We start from the raw sequence: 22,666 nt of genomic DNA, 5'->3' as shown, positions 1-22,666 counted from the left end.
TTTGAGGAAAAGCTTCCATGAGACTCAGCTGTAAAATATTTTCTCGACTAGTGATCAAGTCGGGAGGACCCAGCCCATTGTGGGTGATGCTGTCCCTGGACTGGTAATCTTGGATTTTATAAGAGAGCAAGCTGAGCAAGCCAGAGGAAGCAAGCTAGTAAGTAACATCCCTCCATGGCCTCTGCATCAACCACTGCTTCCTGACCTGTGTGAGTTCCAGTCCTGACTTCTTTGATGATTAACAGTAATGTGGAAGTGTAAGCTGAATAAACCCTTTCCTCCCCAACTTGCTTCTTGGTCATGGTGTTTGTGCAAGAATAGAAACCTTGACTAAGACACCAGGTTTCCAGCTTTTGTGAGCTGTCATCTATGCGAGGGTATGGTTTGGATGATAGGACTGTCTGTGAGTCCATTCCGTTCCCAAGTAACCCCAATAAAACTCACTGATGTACCAAGTTGGACTTGGATAGTATATGTACTCTGGGTTGTTGTCAGCTCCCCATTTGGAATGAATATATATTTATGTCTCCCTAGAAATGGTATCATACTATGACTCTGCCCTATGCTGGGAATACAAGTATATACCAGGCTTTTACTTGGGACTCTCGAGATTGAACTTAGATCCTTATGCAAGCACTTTGTTGACTTAGCCTTCTCACATCCCAGCACTCATCCCATTAATTTAGTAAATGCCTTTGATTCTAGGCCTAGGGCTAACAGAAAGCTGTGTCAATACAAGATGAGGAATCAGAATCTAATATTCCTCCTCACCCAACCTCATATTTTAATGTGTCTTGTTATGTAACCCCAGCTGGATTAGGGTTCACTATGTACTCAAGCTAACCTTGATCTCGAGATTTTACCTTTAAAACTGTGTTGTGTTTTGTGTGTGTGTGTGTGTGTGTGTGTGTGTGTGTGTGTGTGCCCATACATTTAGGTGCCCTTGCAGTATAGAGGAAGGATTAGAGTCCCCTTTGGGCCACCAAGATGGACTCTGGGAAAATAACTTGTATCCTTCCAAGAGCAGCAAGTACTCTTAACTGCTGAGCCATCACTCTGGTCCCAATCTTGAGATTCTGTTGCCTCACCCTCTTAGGTGCTGTAATTACAGGTATGCATTACCATCTTGCCTTTGTTAGGACTCCTATTGCTGTGATAAATAGCATGACCAGAAGCAACTTGGGGAGGAAAGGGTTTATATTATCCTATATTCCCAGATACCGGTCCATCTTTGAGAGAAGTTAGGGCAGGAACTAAAAGCAGAAACCTACAGGCAGGCACTAAATCAGAAGCCATGGAGGAGTGCTGCACACTGACTTGCTCTTCATTGCTTGCTCGCTCAGCCTGCTTTCTTATACCATCCAGGACCGCCAGCCTTGGATGACACCAGTTCTTTTTTATTTTTTTTTAAAGATTTATTTTATTATATATAAGTACACTGTAGCTGTCTTCAAATACACCAGAAGAGGGCATCGGATCCCTTTACAGATGGTTGTGAGCCACCATGTGGTTGCTGGGAATTGAACTCAGGACCTCTGGAAGAGTAGTCGGGTTCTCTTAACCGCTGAGTCATCTCTCCAGCCCATGACACCAGTTCTTGTGGTTTCATCTTCAAAAACAACTCTAGCCTGTGTTAAACTGACATTAAAACCAGTCAGCACATATGCCCAGCTCATAAAATTCTCTTAGTCTCTTGCTTTGGAGGGCATTTGTAATCGTAATTTGCTCAAATTCTTCATGCTTATGTGTAATACAATAATGTTTAAAGACAATGAAACAATGTCAGGCTTATCTTTGGCTCCAAATCTAGCCAGGACTAACCAGTCATGGCCTTCTGTTTGAGTGACTAGGGGCCATTTTGAGTGTCAGATCTATATAAAATCATATGCATTGACACAAACCTGCAAAAGCTGATTTTTAAACAATAGCAACAACAACGACAACAACAAATTGGCCCTAAGTGGTGGTCTGAAAGTAGATGATAGGCAAATAGGTATAATACAGTGGAACCAAAAATGTCAGGGAAGGGAGACCCAGACGGTGGGACCAAAACACTCCTGCTGCACTGAACATCCTGTGAGCCAGATGTGTGCAGCTAGCAGACGATGGAATAACAGTGCTCATTGTCCTAAACCCTGGGAAGGTTACAACAATATTTTGCTCCACCCTGGGAAAACACCATTCCTACTCCTAGCATTCTATGAGGTTTCCAGCCTAGTTCCTTAACTTCCTTGTTCTCCACTCATGGATTTGTGGCTCCTAATCTAACTCCTCTCCAAAACCCAGTTCTTTCTTTCTTTTAAAATCCCTCTGACTGGGTGTGGATGGAAGAGTTGGCTCATTGCCACATTGAAGTCATGTCAAGTGTCAGGTATCCTATTCTTAAAATTCCTTTGGTCATCTCTCCTTCGATTTCTCACACATCCTCTCAGAAGAAAAAGAAATAAATACTTGACCCTCACCTCATTAAACCATCACCTCAGCCCATCTCTTTTCCAATGAGCATTAACTCATCTTTCTTAACTATTTTCTTTTTTCCTCTTTTATCGAAAATGGATTTTTTCATACAATATATTATAGTAATGGTTTCCCTGTCCTCTGTTGCTCCAAGTTCTTGCCTACTTCCTTTCCCATATGGACCCACTCCCCTTTCTGTGTCTTATTTGAAAACAAAAATAAAAAATAAGATTAAAAATAAGTGGAAAAAGCCCTGACAGGACATTGTGAGACAAGAAACCTTTAAATATATACTTGGATTAAATTTTTACTGGCCATCTACAGCTGGGTATGTGGCCTACCCTTATGAATATTTTGTTTTCTGGTGGGACTTCCTTGGAGGAAAATAATTTTTCATTTGCCAGTGGTTATTGATTAGAGATTGCTTCTGGATTAGAGATGGACCGTGCATCCAGTTCTTTCAGTTCTAGGACACCATCTGATGCAGATCCAACCTTTCTGGCCTTCTTCAGCAGTAATTTCGGGGCCCAGCAGTAATTTAGAAATATCCCAGTTACTGAAGGCCCACCAAATTACACCATTAGGTTTAGTCATAGGAGAGTATTTTGGTATTTGGTATTTGGTAAGATGTGTGCCCACATGTATGTATCTACACAAAAGTAATAAGTTTCTTTTCTTGATATGTAGTTCAAATTGCTACATTAGCTTTTGGTGAATATGAAATAAATATTAAGGACTCAGGTAAGGTTTGGTGTCCAAATTTTACTCTCATTCCTCCTTTATTATTGAGTTCTGGTTGGGATCAGAACTCTATAATAAAGGATAGAGAGCTGAAGAAAAGAAAACTTCCACATACTTGCTAATTAAATGTTCATGCTTTCCAGGATGCTAGTTGTCTGGGAGGACTGGGTCTCATGCTTACACTCTGGCACTGAGGCACAAAGCATGAAGACTCCATTTTCCAGACTCGCCTGACAACGGACTTTCCAGGTAGGCTTTTCTAATAAGCAAATAAGGTTCTACTCTGGTGCCACATGCTAAGTGTAGGAAGAAGGCGGTGCCCTTCAACTTCCAGCTCTAGCTGCAGTAGCGGCATGCAGCTGTGAATGTTGGTGGGGTAGCCCTGGAAGAGTGGTGATGGCCTCAACAGCGAATGAAACCCCTGTAGAGGCAGAGTCATCTTGAACAGAGCAATGCGGCTTCCTGAAGATCTTCATCTCTGGGTGATGTCATGTCTGCTTCTTGTTTTCTTCAAGCCCCCAGATGGTGGTGGGTTTTGAGTCCCTGTGTTGGCATCTATGTAAGGGTCTTCTCAGAAGCCAAGTTAGAGGGCAAAGGCGTTACTGAGACAGGGGCTCTTACTGGGCCTGGAACTCACTGTTTCAGCTGAGTGGCAGATCAGTGGATCCCCATACCTACCCTTTCTGATCCTCCAGGAACTTGGTGTCAGATGTGTGTCTCCATACTCAGCATTGCTGTGACTGTTGGAGACTTGAATCCATGTCTGTTGGCTTGAATGCCAAGTGTGTTACCTTCTGAGCTATCTCCCCAAGAGAGATCTTGAAATATGTTTTTTTTTTCCTGAAAGCCTAAAACTGGTGGTAACTTAGAGCAAGGGGGAGATAACTGAAAGAACGCCTCTCCTAAACGATGGGCTTTTCTGTATAACGTGACATTTTCCCCACATGTCACCACTGATGCTGGAGCTGACAACACTCGTCTCTTCTGCATTATGCTTGCCACTTTCCAGTGTAGACAGCTGCTATTTGTTATCTATGTGTGCTGACACCGTCAAAGTAAGTGCCATTTCAGAGCCGCTTTTGGAGGGTATCACCATTATCAAATGCTTCTAAATGATGCAGCATTTCTTAGCCAAGTGAAATTTTGCCCAGGAAGAATCTTGACTGTGGGCAGACGGAGCCCCTGCAGTGCTTGGTACCACACTTGACTTGACTGCTCGTGACATGTCAAAACGACTCACTGTTTTCTCACGCGTGTGTTGGCATCAAAAAGCCCGTCAAAAATCTTAACAGAAGTTGCACTTAGCATCTGGGAAAGTGCTAAGTTCCAAACAGTGACATCTTTTCAAAAGACTTTGTTGAGACACCGGAGCCAGATATGAAGTAGTGCTCTGCTCTGCACACAAAGGGCTCTGCCAAGAGCAGACCTTGTAACAAGTGGTTGCAAGTCACAGATGTGCTTTCTTTGTTTTGGGAGAAGGAGAAAGCCTACCATTGAGGTAAGTTTGACACAGAATAACTCATTAGTGGCTCAACTCACTTGACAGTTTTGAGCAGCTGCTTAGGTCACTTGAGGGACTCTGTGGTGACAGTGTGGGTCTTAGGAAGTGATTAGCTTTTGTGTTTTATTTGTTAAAATACAAAGTTACTTTCACATGTGTATTTTTGTTTCCTTACCAGCTGCACATCTGGTTACCACTGTTACTATGTCCTATCATAACTTTCCATATGTGTTTAAGACAAGTAAATAGTAGAGTTTGAGCCTTGAAAACGAAACAGGCCTTTTAGACAACACTTTCCTGGCAGTGGAACCTGGATGACATTTATCAGACACAGTAGAGAAAGTTCTCACTTTGCATTATAAAAAGCACAGCCAGATATCAACTGCTGCAGAAGTCACGTAAAAATATTTCAAACTGTTGAAATTGTTTTCTCAAAGAGAATTCCTTCACTACCAAAGATCTTGAGTAGCTTTTTGGTCAGTCACCTGGAAGCAGTTCCTCACGTTATTAATGACCCCTGGCTTCCACTATGGGAGGAGAACCACTTTTTTCCCATACTACTTTGTGATTTTGCCTTAATGTCTTCCACAGAAATAGGTTGTTTTGGTGTTTTAGGAGTTTCTTCTATTTTTTTTTTGAAGGACTCTTGACTTTTTCATTTTGGTGTTGGTTTTAAGTCTCTTCCATTCTGGTTTGATTTTTGTTCATTTCTGGTTAGAATATTTCATCTCATATGGACTTCTTCCCTGGCTTTTTCATTTGCTTCCTCCTCCCTTTCTTCCCCGTCTTGTTCATCATCATCTCCTTCATCATAATCTCCTCCTCCTCCTCCTCCTCCTCCTCCTCCTCCACCAAGTTTTACTTTTTTCTGTGGAAATTTGTTGCCAGTTTCGGGGGGAGATTACTTAAGACTTTTACATCCTCCTCATCTTCTTCTGACTCTGTATCTTCCTTTTAGCTACTGGGGCTCTCCACTGTCATATTCAGGTGCAATTTCAAAGCTCCCAAGGGACAGTGTTGGTTGAATAGACATTTTCAAAGTTGCCAGGATTATTTTAACTGCACTCTCTTCATAATTCCTTCCTTCTGCATCAAAGATGTGTAGATCATCTTTTGCTCCAATCACTTTTTTTTTAAAGATCTGGTGCTTATTTTCATCAGAACCCACCTTAAAGTGATCACCTTTGTTGGCTTTAATTCACAAGAGAAAAGATAGTTCTGAGGCCTCGGAGTGCCCACCTAGTCTGCTACACGTGGTAGAGACATGCACTTTAGTGTGAGAGGCATAGGATATTGATAACTGGCTACCACTCCTCAGAATAGCTGTGCAGGACAGAATCACACCAGGGGATGACTAGCTTTCTGACTAAACTAATGCTGGAAATAACAGAGTCCACAAACTCTCTGATACTAAAGCCAATGATGTGTCAATTCCTGGTAACATTGCAGAGTTCTGGAGAGTTGCTCAGGAATCTTGAAGAAGAGGTCTGGGTTTGTGATTTCTTTCTTGTTAACAAAATAGCAGCAGTGAGTCAAGCTTTGTTAAAGACACTGGACTAACGTAGAGATGTTTCGAATCTAATTACCACGGGGAAAATGCAGTAGCCATTAACAACTACACAAGGACTGTCTAGAACTGTCTTTGTTAGGAATCATGTTTTGATAAATGTATAAATTGTATAAACAAATTGGACTTTTCACTGCTCAGTTTTGTCCACATGTGGGATTGGTGACTTGACCTCTGTACTTTTGATGCTTTCATTGATGATGAGTACCTCTCTGTCTGGGGGATGTTTACTGATTCTGGACTTTTTTGAGGGGGATGTGTGAGATTCATTCAGCTTACACTTGCAGATCACAGTCCATCATTGAAGTAAGTTAGGACAGGAATTCAAACGGCAGGAATCTGGAGACAGGAGCTGATGCAGAGGCCATAGAGGGGTGCTGCTTACTGGCTTGCTTCCCATGACTGGTTCAGCCTGTGCTCTCATAGAACCCAGGACCACCAGCCCAAGGGTGGGACCACCCACTAGGAGCTGGATCCTCCCCCATTGGTCACTAATTAAAAAAAACGCGTTATAGATGGATCTCACGGAGGCCTCTTTTCAACGGAGGCCCCTTCATTTCTGGTGACTTGAACTTGTGAGTCAAGTAGACACACAAAACCAGCCACTACAACTGACCCCTTGTTCACTTGTCACACAAACACATCACTGTCAAGCCACAGCTCTTCTTTCCTTTTCATCCCCAAGCTCTCACATTAAAAACATCAATAACTCTAAACGTTCCACAGTCTTTACAAATTAAAACACATTGAAAATATCCAATCTCTCTGAAAATCCAAAATCCCTTTTAAAAGTTTCAAGGTCTTTCAATTGTGAGCTTCTGTAAAAATCACAATTAAATTAAATACCTTCTTCAAGGAGGAAGAACCAGGGCACAGCCACAATCTGACCCAAGCAAAACTAAACTCCAACAGTATAAATATTTCAGTGTTCAAAGTCTGGGATGCACACACCATCTTCTGGGTTCCTCCAGAGGGCTTGGGTCACTTTTCCACCTCTGCCCACTATCGCACCCACAGCTTATCCTCTAGGTTCTAGCTGTCTCCACCCCATTGTTGCTGCTGTTCTTGGAGGTCGTCCCATGGTATTGACATCTCCAAAGCTGCTGACGTTTCTTGCTGCAACTGGGCTTCACTTTCGTCAATAGCCTCTCATAGGCTATCTTCATGATGATAAGCCTCAACGTCTTTACATAACCTTCACCCTGGGCCTTCAACTGCCCACTGAAGCTACATCTTCACCAATGGCCTTCCCTAGCCTCTCACAGTGCCAAGTGGCAGCTGCTCTCCATGACCCCTTCATGCTTTCAAAACCAGTACCACCTCCGTGACTCTTGGGCTCTTACCTTGCCAAGTCCATCTGCCAACATGAGGTACAGACATGACTGCCTCTGGATAACAGCTTCTCTCTGCTCTCAGGAAACACTTGCCAGAATATTTCATCTCAGTGATGCTGGTCTCTTCTTAATCACTGCTAATTTCTTACTTCCAGCTAACCAGTACCAAGTGTCTCACTAATGCAAGTTTAGCTTTAGTAGTTCTGGTATCTTGTTACACATGGCTGACTCTTCAGCCCCAGCTAACCAGAACTACAGACTCTTAAAATAGCAAACAGCACTGATGGAATCTTTAGACTTCCCTCTGAAATGTTACAAGCCAGCCCTCCATTATCTGCTTTGCTCTCAACATTTTTTTTAATTAACTTTTTATTGGTTCTTTGTGAATTTCACATCATGCATCCCAACCCCACTCATTTCCCCCCAAATACCCACCCTCCACCCTTGCAACCTGACTCCCAAAAGAAGAAAAAAAATCTCATTGTGGAAGCTGTAGTGTATCACACTTTGTCCTAAAGTATACCCTTTAGTCCACACTTCTTTGCCTGTTCACTGAAATGAGTTGTTGGACTGGTACGAGGCTTCTGGCTTCTGCTACACTATCAATACTGGAACTTCACTGGGACTCTTCTTGGATATCCAGTTATTGCCCTGTGTCATGGACATTCTATGGTTTTGGATCTGGAGGATAGACCCCTTCATGCATTGATAGGATAGATGCTGGGATGAGCCAGTTCAAAGTCTTGGATCTGGGCCTGAGAGATATCTGAGTTGGTCACTCTGCCAGCATTCCTGCACTCACTCCAGGGGGTTGTGCTTTCTGCCCTGTGCTGGATGGCCAATCCAGTTCTGCCACCAGCAAAGAGGCAGAGCCACCTCTCCCATTCTCATGCCCATGCCAGCAGGGCCAGCTCTACTATGCTGCACAGGTGAGGTGCAGGGCCTGCTCTCCCCAGTGCTGCAGCTGGTGAGGGGCAGGGACAGCTCTTCTGCTTTCAGGAGCCCAGGGCCAGCTCTCCCTGCAGGACCAGCTGCAAATGGTGAGAGAGGAGGAAGAAATCTTTCCCGTGTCCTGCCACTGCACGGGAGATGAGTGGTGGGCAGGATCTCCTACATTCTTATCCCTGGGGTCAGCTCCCCACAACTCCCCACGTTACGACCAGGACCAGCAGCTCCACTGAGTTTCTTAAGGGATGTGCAGGGCCTCGCTTTCCTGAGTACTGCAGCTGGCTAGGGGTGGGGTCAGCTCTCTGGCTTTCATGTCCCCAGAACCAGCTCTCCCAAGTTGCCCAGGCAAGGGTTGGGGCCAGTTCTGCACAGCCTAGACCACTGACATCTGCTTGGCTTTTAGTTGTAACAGACACCTGCTGCTGCAGGGCCACTAACCCAGATGTGGCCCCTGGTGGCAGTGCAGGCCAGGGCCCTACCATGTTCTTTTAAAAACAAAATTCCAAACCTTTGATTTTACCAAATGAAGACTCAGGATCCAGACTCTGTGGTGAAATCCTGCTAGCTCAAAGAGGCAGTGAAAGCATCCAGTTGACTTTCTTCCTCAACCAATGTCCCAGAAGGGAAACAAAACAAAACCTCAGTTTTCCTTCTCTAAACGGTCTTAAAAACTCTTCCAACCAAATGTCCCTTCTTTCTACTTCCTGTGCATGTCTCTATCCATCCTCAGACTTCTCTCCATCTCTATGATTCACTCCTTGTCAACTGGTTGCTTGCTCAACCTCTTGACCTGTGGTTGACTTTATTCAATCTTGTCCACAATAAGCAGAAAGCTCTCGGATTAAAGTCATGCACTAGGGCTGAGCCACATCACAGCTAGAGACAGTTTCTCCAGTATACAGTCTTGGGGTTAACAGTATAGTCATATATCCTGTAACAGATCACACGGGACTGTTCCTCACACCCTTGAGTCTCAAGTTCTGCCTCTCTTCACTGTGCACACAGCCTTCTGTTTCTCTCTCTTCCATTTCTCCACTACTTGATTCCTCCTCTTAGTGGCATCCAGGGTCTCTGAGTATCTGGGGTCATCTCATGAGTGGTCTCAGGAGTATTATGCCCCATCCATGCATTATGGCACCAGGAATGGGTCATCTTGGGCATGGTCTGTCCCCTCTCCCTAGGCTTGCAAAGTGCTGGGTTGCTAGTCATCTCAGGGTAGCTTCCTGTACGGGCTCACAGCACTAGGCCAGAAGTTGTCTTGGGCTCACTCCCCTCCCAGACCCACCAATGTGGGCCCACCCATGATTGTTTTTCTCAGGCTCACTTCCTGAAGTCTCAGATGGGGTTTTTTCCCTAGTCTCCAACTTGTTCCCGTCTCCAGTCCGGCAGCCTTAGGTGGAGTTTGTGTTGCCTCTGGCTCACTTCATGCTCTGGGATCCTATCTGGATGGGTGGTGCCTGGCTAGCTCCCTGGTGCCAGGCTGGTGCTTGACTCAGGCTTGCTTTTTTCAGGGAATCGTAGGCTACTAATCATTCAAATGTTCATAGTCAGAACACTGAGCATAGACATGGTCTCTCTCCTCTCTGCCACCTACAGATGTACATGTGACACAGCAGCCACACCTGCAATGCCTCTAGGGGCAGGCAATACTAGACTTTAAAAAGGGCAATACTGTGGCTGGCAAGTGCCACTAAGCCTGGTGCTCTGAATTCAGTCCTCTGGAACCCACATGGTAGAAAGAGAGGTCTTTTGACTTCTATACACACAGTCAGTCTCTCTGTGTCTGTCTGTTTGTATCTCTGTCTCTCTGTCTCTGCCTCTGCCTACCCTCTTATGCATGCATATGTATGAATACACAGAATAAATAAAGAAATGTAAATTCTGAATGGACTGTTCTACTTAATTTTCTTACTGACCTTGAGCAACAGGCTTCCTTTCCTTCAGCAAGGAGAAGGAACTGACATGGTCTCTGAGTGTATCGAGAGTCTCTTGGCTCTCACTGGAATAGCCATGGATAATTGGAGCCCCTGAGCCATGAGCTATGGGGACTTGTCTTCTGCCAGTTGTGACACTACCCTCTTTACTTGGTGTCTGCCTCACTGACAAGGGTTATGTCTTCTTCCTAATCCTGTAAGGTCCAGCTATTCCCTGCATCTTCCTTCCCATGTAATATTCATTATGTCATCTTGTCCCCTGAGATATAGAGCAGCGGGATGCCTTTTCCCCCTCTCTCTTTTTTTTTTTAAAGTTTTATATCTTATGTCCTTCAGATTCTGACTGTTTTGGTACAGAAAAGATTTTAGATGTAAAGCAGAAATAAAAAAGCCTGAAGAAGCAAAACCCCAAATCTTGAGTTGTGTTGTTTCTTCTTGCAGTTGCCTTTCTTTTCTTTTCTTTCTTTAATAATTGTATTTTTCTTGGAAATTGTATGTATTTACATTTCAAATGTTATCTTCTTTTCCCCCTCCTCTTCCCACTCCCACCCACCCACTCCAACCTCAACACCCTGGCATTACCCTACATTGATTGGGGAAACAAACTTCACAGGACCAAGGGCTTTTCCTTCCACTGATGCTGGACAATGCCATCTCTGCTACGTATGTGGCTGGAGTCATGGGTCCCTCCGTGTATACTCACTGGTTGGTGGTTTAGTCCCTGGGATCTCTGGTGGGGTTTGGTTGATTGATATTGTTGTTCTTCCTATGGTGTTGCAAACCCCTTCAGCTCCTTCAGTCTTTTCTCTAACTCTTCCATTGGGGTCCCCTTGTTCAGTCCAATGGTTAGCTGCAAGCATTCTCATCTGTATCAGTAGAGCCCTGGCAGAGCCTCTCAGGAGACATCCATATCTGGCTCCTGTCAGCAAGCACTTCTTGGCATCAGCAATTGTGACTGGGTTTGGTGGTACATTTACACAATGGAGTACTACTCAGCTATTAAAAACAATGACTAGACTACCTGGAATACCTAAGATAGAATTCACAGTTGCCTTTCTAATTCTTTTTAAGGCAGTGGGAACATCAGCACATAGAAGTGCTACAGGAACAATAGCAGCAAGGCTCAGCAGCTTCCTACTGGGTTAAAGAGGAGGCAGTAAGTCTGTGGGGATCAATGTGTCCAAAGCTTCAGACAATGACCATGTCTTCTTTATTTAGTAGAAAGAGGAAAAATGAGAGTCAATAAAATGGTAGATATTTTATTGACCTTCACTTGACCTCCAAGGACATTGCATAAGCTAAGGGTGTAGGTAAGTTGTTGAGTACTTGCTTGGCTGGGATTCAGTTCCAAGCACCAACCATAACCAAATCAAACCACTCCAGTGCCCTCCATCCTACAAATACAACTAAATGAGACACAATACATTCCAGCAGCACTTGATGTGACATCTTCCTACTCCTACTACCACATGGAAATACAACTAAAGAGTCAATTGAATGTATTAAGGCTGCAAAACCTTGACATATGGCAAGAGGTTAAGACAGAGTCAACATTGGTTGGGATAGGGCTGGATGCAAGGGCCTTAGGGCATCAAGGAAGAAAGAGGCCAAGCAGGTACAGTACTTGAAGAATTCTCAGAAATCTTGAGGAATAACTTTGAATTTCCATGGGGTATGCAATTGTTAAGTAAAATAGAACTAGACACAAAGACGAAGGAAACAGTGAGGTCACCAGGGTTATAATAATGCACAGCTTTGTGATTAAGTGCTTATTAGAAACAAGAAGTTGAAATAAATTGGACATTAAAGCTGACAGTGTTATGTCAAAGATCATCGTAATTTAAACTTCTTCTTCCTGCCAAATAACTTGAGACTTTCTGAGTAGTCATCAAACTAATTTACATTTCATTGAAATAAGTTTGATTTATATAAAAGCATTTCAGGAATTTGTCATTAATTTCTACAAGAGAAAAATGAAGATCTATCAGTTTGGGTCAATAAAAGGTCCAGGATTTTCAATAAAATGAGAAAGGACTTTATTGTAGAGTATGAGATGTTCTTGGAGTTTCCAGAAAAGCTAAGGGGAAAACTTATTGATGCAAGCAGGCGTAATGGCAGTCAGGATCATAGCCACAATCACACTGAAGACCCAGCCTTGGGTAAGAACACTGTTGATTGTACAAGGTCTTGGACACCTCAGCTTTACCACTTGCTAGCCACAGCACAGAACATTGGTGGGACACAGCTGCTAAAACCACAATTCCTCTGGTAGACTCAAAATAACCCTTTAACATTTTCAAGTAGAGACATTAATAATAAGAAAAAAATTAAGTCGTAGTAAGACACTTTATTAGACTGACTTCTCTAGATTTTGAGAATACCCTCTGAAGTTGTTGGAGAATAAACTCCTTTTCATGTTGCTGCTGAGAACACAAAGCCATCTGAAGGCAATTTTGTTAATGCACAGCAAAAATACATATGCATAATATTTCTTCTAGGAATTTATCCCAATAATACATTGACACAATGCAAAATTACATATACGCAGATCTCTTTATTATGGCACAGTTTGCTTTCTAAATGTAGAGGCAAAATTCTATGGTGAACCCAAGAGTTTTGTTTCTTGATGTATGACTTGCGTAACCCCTTTTTGAGTGGAAGCAGAATCTATGAATATCAGGATATCCCTCTCATCCCTATCAGAATTTGGTTACAGGTCCTTGGATTTTTAGATGTAATTAAGGTCTAATCAATTGACTTTGAATTAAAGAAAATTTAGATTATGCTAGGCACCCCTGGTTTGATAGGTGAGCCCTTCAAAGAGTATCTTCACAGCTTTTGAGAAATAAAGTTCTGAGAATATCCCCAGCTTGTGTTGTTGGGAAGATCTGCTAAGAGTGAGCCAGTTGACAGTGGCCAAGAAAACAGGGACTTCACTTTATAACCACAGGGAACCAAACTGCAAGAAGCCTGAGGACCTGGGTGAGTCTATAGACTTGATACCTTCATTTTACCCCAGTGAGATGCCAAGCAAGGACTTAGTCCAGGTGGGCCTCAAACCCTGATTCTCAGAAGCTCTGAGATAGTAAAGTTGTATCATTTATTTGTTATTATTTAAACATGTATGTCTGTGCACCACATGTGTGACTGGTTCCTATGGTGCCTAGAAGAAGGCTGGAAGATCTCCTGGAACGGGAGTTACAGAGAGTTGTGAACCACCACATGGGTGCCCGGAACTGAAGCAGTTCTTGGAAGAATAGTCAATGTTCTTAATTGCTGGTCCATTTCTCTACCCCCAAATTTGTATTGTTTAAACACAGGTTGCCAAATATATAGTGGCTTGTTACAAAGTAACTGAAAACCAGTACAGAGGTAAACAAATACTAGCAGAAGACAGATGGAATACATCATGGCAGACCCACCCAACAGAGACACGTAAAAGAAGTAAGGCAGCTCAGAGGGAGGCATGGCATTGGTATATGACACCTTCAGAATAGGAAAGAGGAATATGGGTACAGAAACACCAATGTTTATATTTTCAATAAGAAATAATAGGGACATAAACCAAACCAAATTTTAAAATGGTTCCCTAGACAGGGAGTCAGGGGCCAACAATGAGAAAACAGGATTAATGAGAGAATTTTGTGAATCTTAGTTGTGTGCTATTTAACCACTGTGAAAAAAAAATACCTGGGGAAAATCAACTTAGAGAGTGGAGAAGGTGATTTTCATCCCCGTTCCAGTCCATGATAGATTGGCTTTGATGTTTGTGGTGAGGCAGCTCACTTCAAGGCATCAGAGGACAAAGGCAGGAAGAGATCAGTTCCCTAATGCCCTTCTCAGAACGTATGCCCAGTGATTGCTCTATGTGCCATCGGGCTGGACCTTTCCAAGGCTTACTGCTGCCCAGAAGCACCACAGGCTGTCTACCAACATAAGGGTTTATTAATGTAAACAAGAATTAATTACTAAAAGGGATACTTAAGCATTCAACACTAATGGGAAGGAGCAAAGGTAGCTGCTTCACACATGGCGTTCTATGCCGTTGTCTAGGAAAGCTGTTTAGGTCTTTCCAGATGACAGTTGCAAGCACAAGACCCACATCAGTACATATAGGCAAGCAGAAAGCCCCATTGTAGTTCTGCTCATCCAGCTGCTTTTGATAGGATGCAAAATTACAAAGAGAAAATGAATTCTTTAAAGTGATTCTAAAGGCAGTATACTCTGACTACTCCTCCAAAGTGTGGTGTTTCTGTGTGGTGTGATGTGTGTGTGTGTGTGTGTGTGTGTGTGTGTGTGTGTGTGTGTGTCCCTAGACGACAAGCACTATTAGGCTGGAAGGTGGATACATACAAAGAATTTCATGCCCAGGAACTTTATACAAAGAGGCTGAAAAGCCAAGACAAAAAGAAATGACACTGGAAGAAGTGGGAAAGAAGGGACCATTCAAAAATTGATTTGCCATAGATCTAGATATAAATGTAAGATAACATGTAAAACTTCTACAAGATATATGGGACCTGCCAGAAAGTAGTGGTTTCTCTGATATAAATCCCTAACCTTGAGCAACACCAAAAATACATTAATGGGATTTCTTTTGGTCAAAGTTAAAAACTTGTGTATTTCAAAAGACTCACTCAAGCAAATGGAAAGAAAGACAACAGAATGAAAGAACATTTACGTTTATATCTGAGAAGAGTTTGTATCCAAAATACATAACAAGCTTTCATGATGCCACAATAAGGAAATAGATTCTCACCAAAACAAGGAGATGTGATTCTCTCCAGGTGATGTGAAAATGGTCAGGAAGATGTTCAACCTCAGAACTATGTGCATAAACATTACAATGGGAGATCACTTCAAATAAAACACATTTAAAAGAGAAGTGGGAAGTCTTAGGCGCTGCTGGCATGGGAAGATTTTATAAAACAGCACAGCCTCCTTGGAAAAAGTGTGGCAGCTGCTGAAGAGGATTAAATAAAACTAAAAGAAGACCAGGAATTATTTTTCCACTTGTACACCAAACCATGAAAACAAATCTTCATAAATACTTGCACACAAATATTCATAGCAGCCTTACTCACAGTGGCTCCAAATCGGACTCAGTCTGAACGTCATCAACGGAGGAATGGATGAACAACCAGTGGCATTTCCATGAAATATTAAGTCATTGAAAGTAATAAAATACATTATCAACATAGGCTACGATGGAGATGAAACATGAAAATATGCATAAATGAAGACAGAAAATCCAGAAGATTGTATATGACTTGAGGCTTTCTATATTTGATACCTAATACAGGATACCATAGAGCTGAGAAGTAAATTAGTGTGTGTATAAGGAAGGCAATGGAATGGAAATTGGGAAAAATATTGAAAAAAATTTGGTGGGTATGGAGTTTCTTTGGGGGGAATGAGTAATGAAAATGTTGTAGACTTCTTCGTGGTGATGATTACAGATTTTTATGACTCTAAGTGACTGAAGTCCATAGTTCATGTGAATTGTATTCTATATGATATATCTCAATAAAGCAACAATAAAAATAGCTTCTAAGGGAGTTGCAAGGAAGGGCACAGCCAATTTAAAGGTATTCCTAGTGAATGTGGTGTTTAAACATTGACATGAAAGACTGAGCTGTACAGAAAGACAGTAGACAGGGAGAGGGCCCAAGTACCACAGTCCACCCCATCATTCACCGGGAGGATGCCTGCCCACAGTACAAGCCGCTGCCCTGCAGAACTCAAAAGGGAAGATTCAAGTTCATTCTGTGGACATTGTATACTGTCGTTCTCAAGTAGCTGATGCAGGAAGTTCTTTTTTTTTTTATACAAGAAACACAACAAATAGATGCAGACACATTAGAGCCGCTGCATGCTGATTTCTAGTGAAACACAGCAATAATAAAAGAAAGAGGAAAAACTTTGTTGGGAGAATTTTATGATGACTTAAACAACCAGAACCCCTTGACTTTGCCTTTTAAGAAAAGTAACGGTTTGGCTGAGAAGTAATTAACGCCCTTTAAGAGAGCGCCTCTGAGGATGCTCGCTGAGAAGTGCAACAGGCACTACTCAGTCTGAAGAAAAATAAAATTACAACACATTTGAGGCAAGATCTTAATTGGCTTTGTCCCTAGTGCTGGGGATTGAAATTAATTGACTGTGCCTGCATTTCTTGAACCTCACACATTTCTGTGTAAGCTGTTCCAACGAGCTGTGCAGGGGAGGCTGGATTCACAGGCAGAGGAAAGCTCTGAAGAGTACAGCCACCACAAAATGGGTGATGGCCATTATAAAGTTATTTTTCCTATTAGGTCTAAAGCAAAGAGCATTTCCTCAGCACGCCAGTTGGAATCGGCCTGTCTTTCCCACCTCTGACATCCTGGAAGACTGAGTGACTTAGTACATCGGGTGCCGTGATATTTTGACACTAATCACTCCTGTCTGGTCCATTGGGAGCTCAGTCAGTAGAAGCTCAGTCTAAACCAATGGCCTTTTAATTAGCAGCTTCCACGTTCCAGAACTGTTTTAATTTTTGATACTTGATATTTTATTTTTTATTCTTTTTGCTAGTTTTGTTAAGTTAGCACACACAGTTATGGACTTCCCTATGGCATTTTCATAATACTTTGTTATTATGGGTTCTTCTCCCCAAGTTCTATCCTTTTCTCCTTTCTCTATGATCTTCTTCCTCTGCCCCAAAGAGTTGTCTTGCTACCTTAATGTTACACATACTCCTTACCGTCTCTCTTAAGATAACCCCCTAATTAAACTCTCGGATCTACATATGAGACAAAACACACAGTTCTTGAGTCTGGCTTCAGCTGCTTGACATGCGATTTCTTTTTATCGTTCTTTATGGATGAATAAAATTCCATCACGTATAATACCTAATCTTTCTTCTCCATCTGTCGGTTGATGCATCTACACTGGTTCCACATCTTGGCTGTTGTGAACGGCACAGCATTAAACACAGGTGTGCGAGCATCTCAGTGAGGGTGCTTAGAGTTGTTTAGGCATACATCAGGGGAGATGTCATTGGTCATACCGTCCTCTCTACTGATTTCCATAGTGGCCGTGACAATTTAAATCACTGTCAGTAGTGGATGGGGCCTTCTTCTCTAAGGGGTCAGGCAGCCCATGTTTCAGGCTTTGAGATTCACACAATCATTGTCACAAGCACCCTACCCCACTGTTGTGTCATGAAAAGAATTATGCGAAACCAGGCAACCATTTTGTCTTTGCCATAGTTTAATCTTTTATATAAAGCAGGAAGTGAGTCATATCTGGCCCTGTGTCATGTCTGTGTCACCCTAACTGCAGTCTTACCGTCATTTTGTAGGGAACCTGAGGTGGTTGAGAAAGAAGTCACCACAGTTTGGGTTTGGAAAGACCCTGAAAGTTTTTTGTGTTAAAGGATTTGTTGCCAGTGCTTTCTGGAGATGGTAGAACCCATAAGAAGTAGGGCTTAATGGAAGGAAGTGATGTTATTACAGAAATACCCTTGAAGTAGATAGTGAGACCCAGACTCTTCCCAGCTCTTAGTTTCTCCACCTCTATGAGGCAAAAATGTTCCTCTACACCAAACTTTGGTGAAACAACCATCACAGGCCCAGAGAGACAGGGCTCACACATGGACCTAGGCCTCCAAGACCACGAGGCTCGATCAAACTTCCTTGCTTTTATTCAAGCATCTTGCCCCAGTGACAGAAAGCTGACTGGACATGTTAACTTGGCAGATCTGTAATTTGAGAAAAACTTTTTTTTCAAAAATTATCGAAGTATTATTAATTGAGTTTTAACAGAACACGTGAAACTCAAGAAGGATGACCAAAATTCGAATGCTTCACTCCTTCTTTAAAAGGGGAACAAGAATACCCTTGGCAGGGAATAGGGAGGCAAAGTTTAGAACAGAGGCAGAAGGAACCTGCCCCCACATGTGGCCCATACATATACAGTCACCCAATTAGATAAGATGGATGAAGCAAAGAAGTGCAGGCCGACAGGAACCGGATGTAAATCTCTCCTGAGAGGCACAGCCAGAATACAGCAAATACATAGGCGAATGCCAGCAGCAAACCACTGAACTGAGAATGGGACCCCCGTTGAAGGAATCAGAGAAAGGACTGAAAGAGCTTGAAGGGGCTTGAGACCCCATATGAACAACAATGCCAAGCAACCAAAGCTTCCAGCCACTACCCAAAGACTAACCAGGGACTGACCCTGGCCTCCAACCTCAAAGGAGCAATGAATATCCTAGTAAGGGCACCAGTGGAAGGGGAAGCCCTTGGTCCTGCTAAGACTGAACCCCCAGGGAACGTGATTGTTGGGGGGAGGGTGGTAATGGGGGGAGGATGGGGAGGGGAGCACCCGTATAGAAGGGGAAGGGAAGGGGTTAGGGGGATGTTTGCCCGGAAACCGGGAAAGGGAATAACACTCGAAATGTATATAAGAAATACTCGTTAATAAAAAAAAAAAAAAAGTCTCTCTATTGGGACACATGGTGTTCTTTTATTTATTTATTTATTTATTTATTTATTTATTTATTTATTTAATCTTTATTAACTTGAGTATTTCTTATTTACATTACGATTGTTATTTCCTTCTCCGTTCCCGGCCAACATCCCCTAGCCCCTTCCTCCTTCTATATGGGCTTCCCCCCATCCTCCCCCCATTACCACCTTCCCTGCAACAATCACGTTCACTGGGGGTTCAATCTTGGCAGGACCAAGGGCTTCCCCTTCCACTGGTGCTCTTACTAGGATATTCATTGCTACATGGTGTTCTTTATACTGGTAGCCACACACCCCTCTTCAACACAGACTTGAGCTGAGGCTTATGATGACAGGGTCTGAAGTTAAAGCAGGTCTTGCAGTGTAATGTAGTCTGGTCTTTAGTTTGCAATCTTCCTGCTTCAGCCTTCTGAGTGTTGGCATTACAGGTGTGTTCCACCATTCCTAGCTAGGCTAAAACAATAAAGCAAACAAGCAAAACAAACAAACAAGTACCCCAACCCCCCCCCCCGCACAACAAACGTTGTTTTCTTTCTCCAATTATGAGAGCATAAATCCAAAAGTCTCAAAATAGATCATGTCAGAACTAAGGGTTTATCACAGACTTGAGAAAATGAATCTATTCTGATAGAAGGGAAAGGAGAAAGGCAAGAAAGGAGAGAGAGAGAGAGAGAGAGAGAGAGAGAGAGAGAACAACCATGGAAAGATGTCACTTGAAACTAAAGAATTCTAGCCTTAGTAGATTTTTAATAAATGGCATTATTTTATACTAAGTTACAACTAGCTTATTATATCTATTCTAGCATTTAAGTTTTTAAAATATTTCTCTGCCTTCTTTTACAACTCCATGGAGGAAGAAGATACGTATGCTTTTACTTTTTTGGTTTCAAGGGTATGTAACATGAGCTATTAAATCCTGTGGGGGGAGGAAGGATATCCCTAACAAATAAGAGTATGAAGAATTACTAGATTGACATCAGAATGCATGTTAATATTATCTCATGAGTGTAGATTTGAGTGTCTTTGTCACTTCGAAGTGAAAGTTTTACAGTATTTTGTGTGTGCATGTATGTATGATATGTACATGTGTGTGTGCTCATGTGAGTGTGGATGCATACATGCCACAGGGTTCGAGGACAACTTTGGGCTTAGGTCTTTGCCTTTCATTTAGCTGTAGACAGGGACTCTTGCTGTTTGCCAGTGCATATACCAGGATGCATGGCCTGCTGGTGTGGGGATTATTCTCCTGGTTCCACCTCCCACCTTACCATAGGGAGTTCTGGGATCACAGACATGTCATGTTGTGTCTAGTTTTAGGTGTGTTTTAGGATGCCTGAAATTCAGGTCCTCACTGCTGTGTGACAAATGCTTAATCCACTGAGCCCCGTGCCAGCCCAAGCATTTTAATGGGATTCTCTTTCAGGAGTGTTATTACTATTATTTCAGCCAATACAAGTATAATTATCCTATTAAAATATTTTTCATGGAATTTCATGGATGAAGTGTAATTGTTCGTGCATTTTAGGTTCTAGCATTGAATATTTAAGATATTTTTTAGATCAATTGCTGTCGAGCAATCTCATCACAAGTGGAAATAGTTTTAAAATAGAGGAGGACAAAATTATAGTGACTGTGCCATTTGGAATAATTGGCATTCTAATCAAAATCTGAAAGAAGTCATTAGAGGTTTTTAAAGTAACTAACTAATGGCTCCAAAAAGACTTATATACCTTGAATTTATTTACTTCATACATCTAAGGGATTTAGATTTATAATCTTGAAATTGTTGTTCTGCTTTTTAAGGCAGTTAAAAATTTAAATCCTTTCCTAAAATCCAAGTTGTTCTGAATGAGGTCTACTTGTCAAATTTGATGTCAAATGGGCATTTAAACTGCTTAAGTAAATTTGAGCATTTGCTAATTATAGTAAATGGGTAAGGCATATTTTATACATCCTTTTTATAACTAACAGTAATTTAAAATTTTTTATACTTAAAAAATTAAAATATAATTATACAGTAATGGTAATTTTAATAGCTTTCTCATTCTCAGGAATATCACAATGAAAAGCTTGCTATTTAATAGCTATTTAAAAAGTTGTACAGATTCACAATTTTTTAAAAAGCTGTCCTAAGGATATCTTTTATTAATGTGGTTCCTGTAACATATCAACACAATCTGATTTGCATAAGTTATAGGAAGACACATGAGTGATGAGCTCAAATTAACATTTAATTTTATGCAAGTATTAAAATTATAATCAACTTACATCTTTGATGGTTATCAGTTGATAGAGACATTTATCTTAAGCAGCTAAATAATCAGACAAAATATTTGGAGCAACGTTTTTCAGACACTGGATATGTCTGAGAACAAGGAACAGATAAGAGGAGTTTCACCATGTCTCAAGCTTACAGGGCACAGAGTTGGGGGGAGCCAGTACCTTAAAAGGGAACCCAAACAGCGTGGGGCAGTCCACCTTACAGGTGGAAACAGAGCCAGAGGCTGTGCATTGTAGTAAAAGAGAAAAGTACCAGGAAGGAGGGAGCTGCATGAGATCCAGCCAGGATCTCAAATATTTATCCAGCATGAAGAATCAGGCAGAGCAGTAGATGAAACACACAGCACAAGAAGATTGTATTTCATGCTCCAGAGTGGAACATCCTTTCGATTCCCATGACATAAAATAGAGAGTAAAGAAACCCAAGACTGAAAGTAGAAAAATTGCATCATGCAAGTCAAACACGGTGTTTTGGGGGGGGGGTACATTCAAAACCAAAAATGGGATTAATGCTTCTGCTGACTAAGTTATGCAAAACTTCTAGAAGGCCCACCAGCTCCAGAGCCTTGGGAAGTACTCATGATGAAGTGTTTGTGTCAGCGTTTAAGAACTCCAGAAAACAGCTGTGCTGTGATGAGCTCTTCTGATTGTAGAAAAGCAACATAGCTGCTCTGGTAAGGGGTCACATCCAAAGACATTTTACGTCTGTTTGGTTTGGCTGGACTGCAGACACATCCGGGATTATGGTCTATCTGGATCTAGCTGTAATACAGACATGATCTTAGTACACACTTTAATCCCAGACAGTGAAAGTAAGATTAGTTTATAAAAAGCAGCAGACATATCTGGAAGTGATGTCTAATTGGGGGGCAGACAAAGTGACAAACCAGAGAAAGATTCGACAGGATGAGTCAGAGGTAGGATATGACCAACTCTCAGGAGAGCAGACAGGAAAGAGAGGTTACTTAAGAGAGTAGCACAGAGAGAGGAAAAGAGGGAGGAGGCAGCTTTACCGGGACAGTTTTACAGAGACAGATTGCAGGTGAAGACAGAATGAACCAGAGAGTGAGAAGGAGCCGGAGATTAGAACAGATTGCCAGAGTCATTTTGAGGTCAAGTAGAACAATTCAATCAGTAGCTGAGAGAAGTCAAATTGAATCATTCATGTTGGTGAGGAGTTTGAGACAAAACAGCTGAGTTGAACCAATCAGCCAGAGTTCGGAAAGAACCAGAGAGGGTGAGTTTATTCAGCAGTAAGTCTCTGAGAAAACAATTATATCTGGAGGATAAAAGAGACATTTATGCTCGGTAACTATGAATCAGCCTGATGACTTGCTTATTCACCCTCAGTCCTAAGAGACACCCCAAAGGCTTCCCACATTTATCTTTAGTGA

At 42.1% G+C, this 22,666-nt stretch overlaps 1 protein-coding gene, 1 non-coding gene and 1 pseudogene across 2 annotated transcripts in view; 1 reads left to right on the top strand and 2 right to left on the bottom strand.

Annotated features, from left to right (window-relative positions):
- Otol1 (otolin 1) overlaps positions 1–22,666 on the top strand; it is a 119,554-nt gene that overhangs the window by 51,315 nt on the left and 45,573 nt on the right. The gene's annotated exons all lie outside the window — the stretch shown is intronic.
- Positions 5,149–7,432, bottom strand: LOC116895172 (annotated as a pseudogene).
- Positions 10,062–10,192, bottom strand: LOC116897545. The gene has a single exon (XR_004387559.1). It is a non-coding gene; the product is annotated as a small nucleolar RNA SNORA17 (small nucleolar RNA).

This window comes from Rattus rattus, chromosome 3 (assembly GCF_011064425.1).
Source record: "Rattus rattus isolate New Zealand chromosome 3, Rrattus_CSIRO_v1, whole genome shotgun sequence".
Taxonomy (NCBI): domain Eukaryota; kingdom Metazoa; phylum Chordata; class Mammalia; order Rodentia; family Muridae; genus Rattus; species Rattus rattus.
The sequence above is the reverse complement of the archived record's forward strand: the minus strand, read 5'-3'. Positions and strand labels throughout refer to the sequence as shown.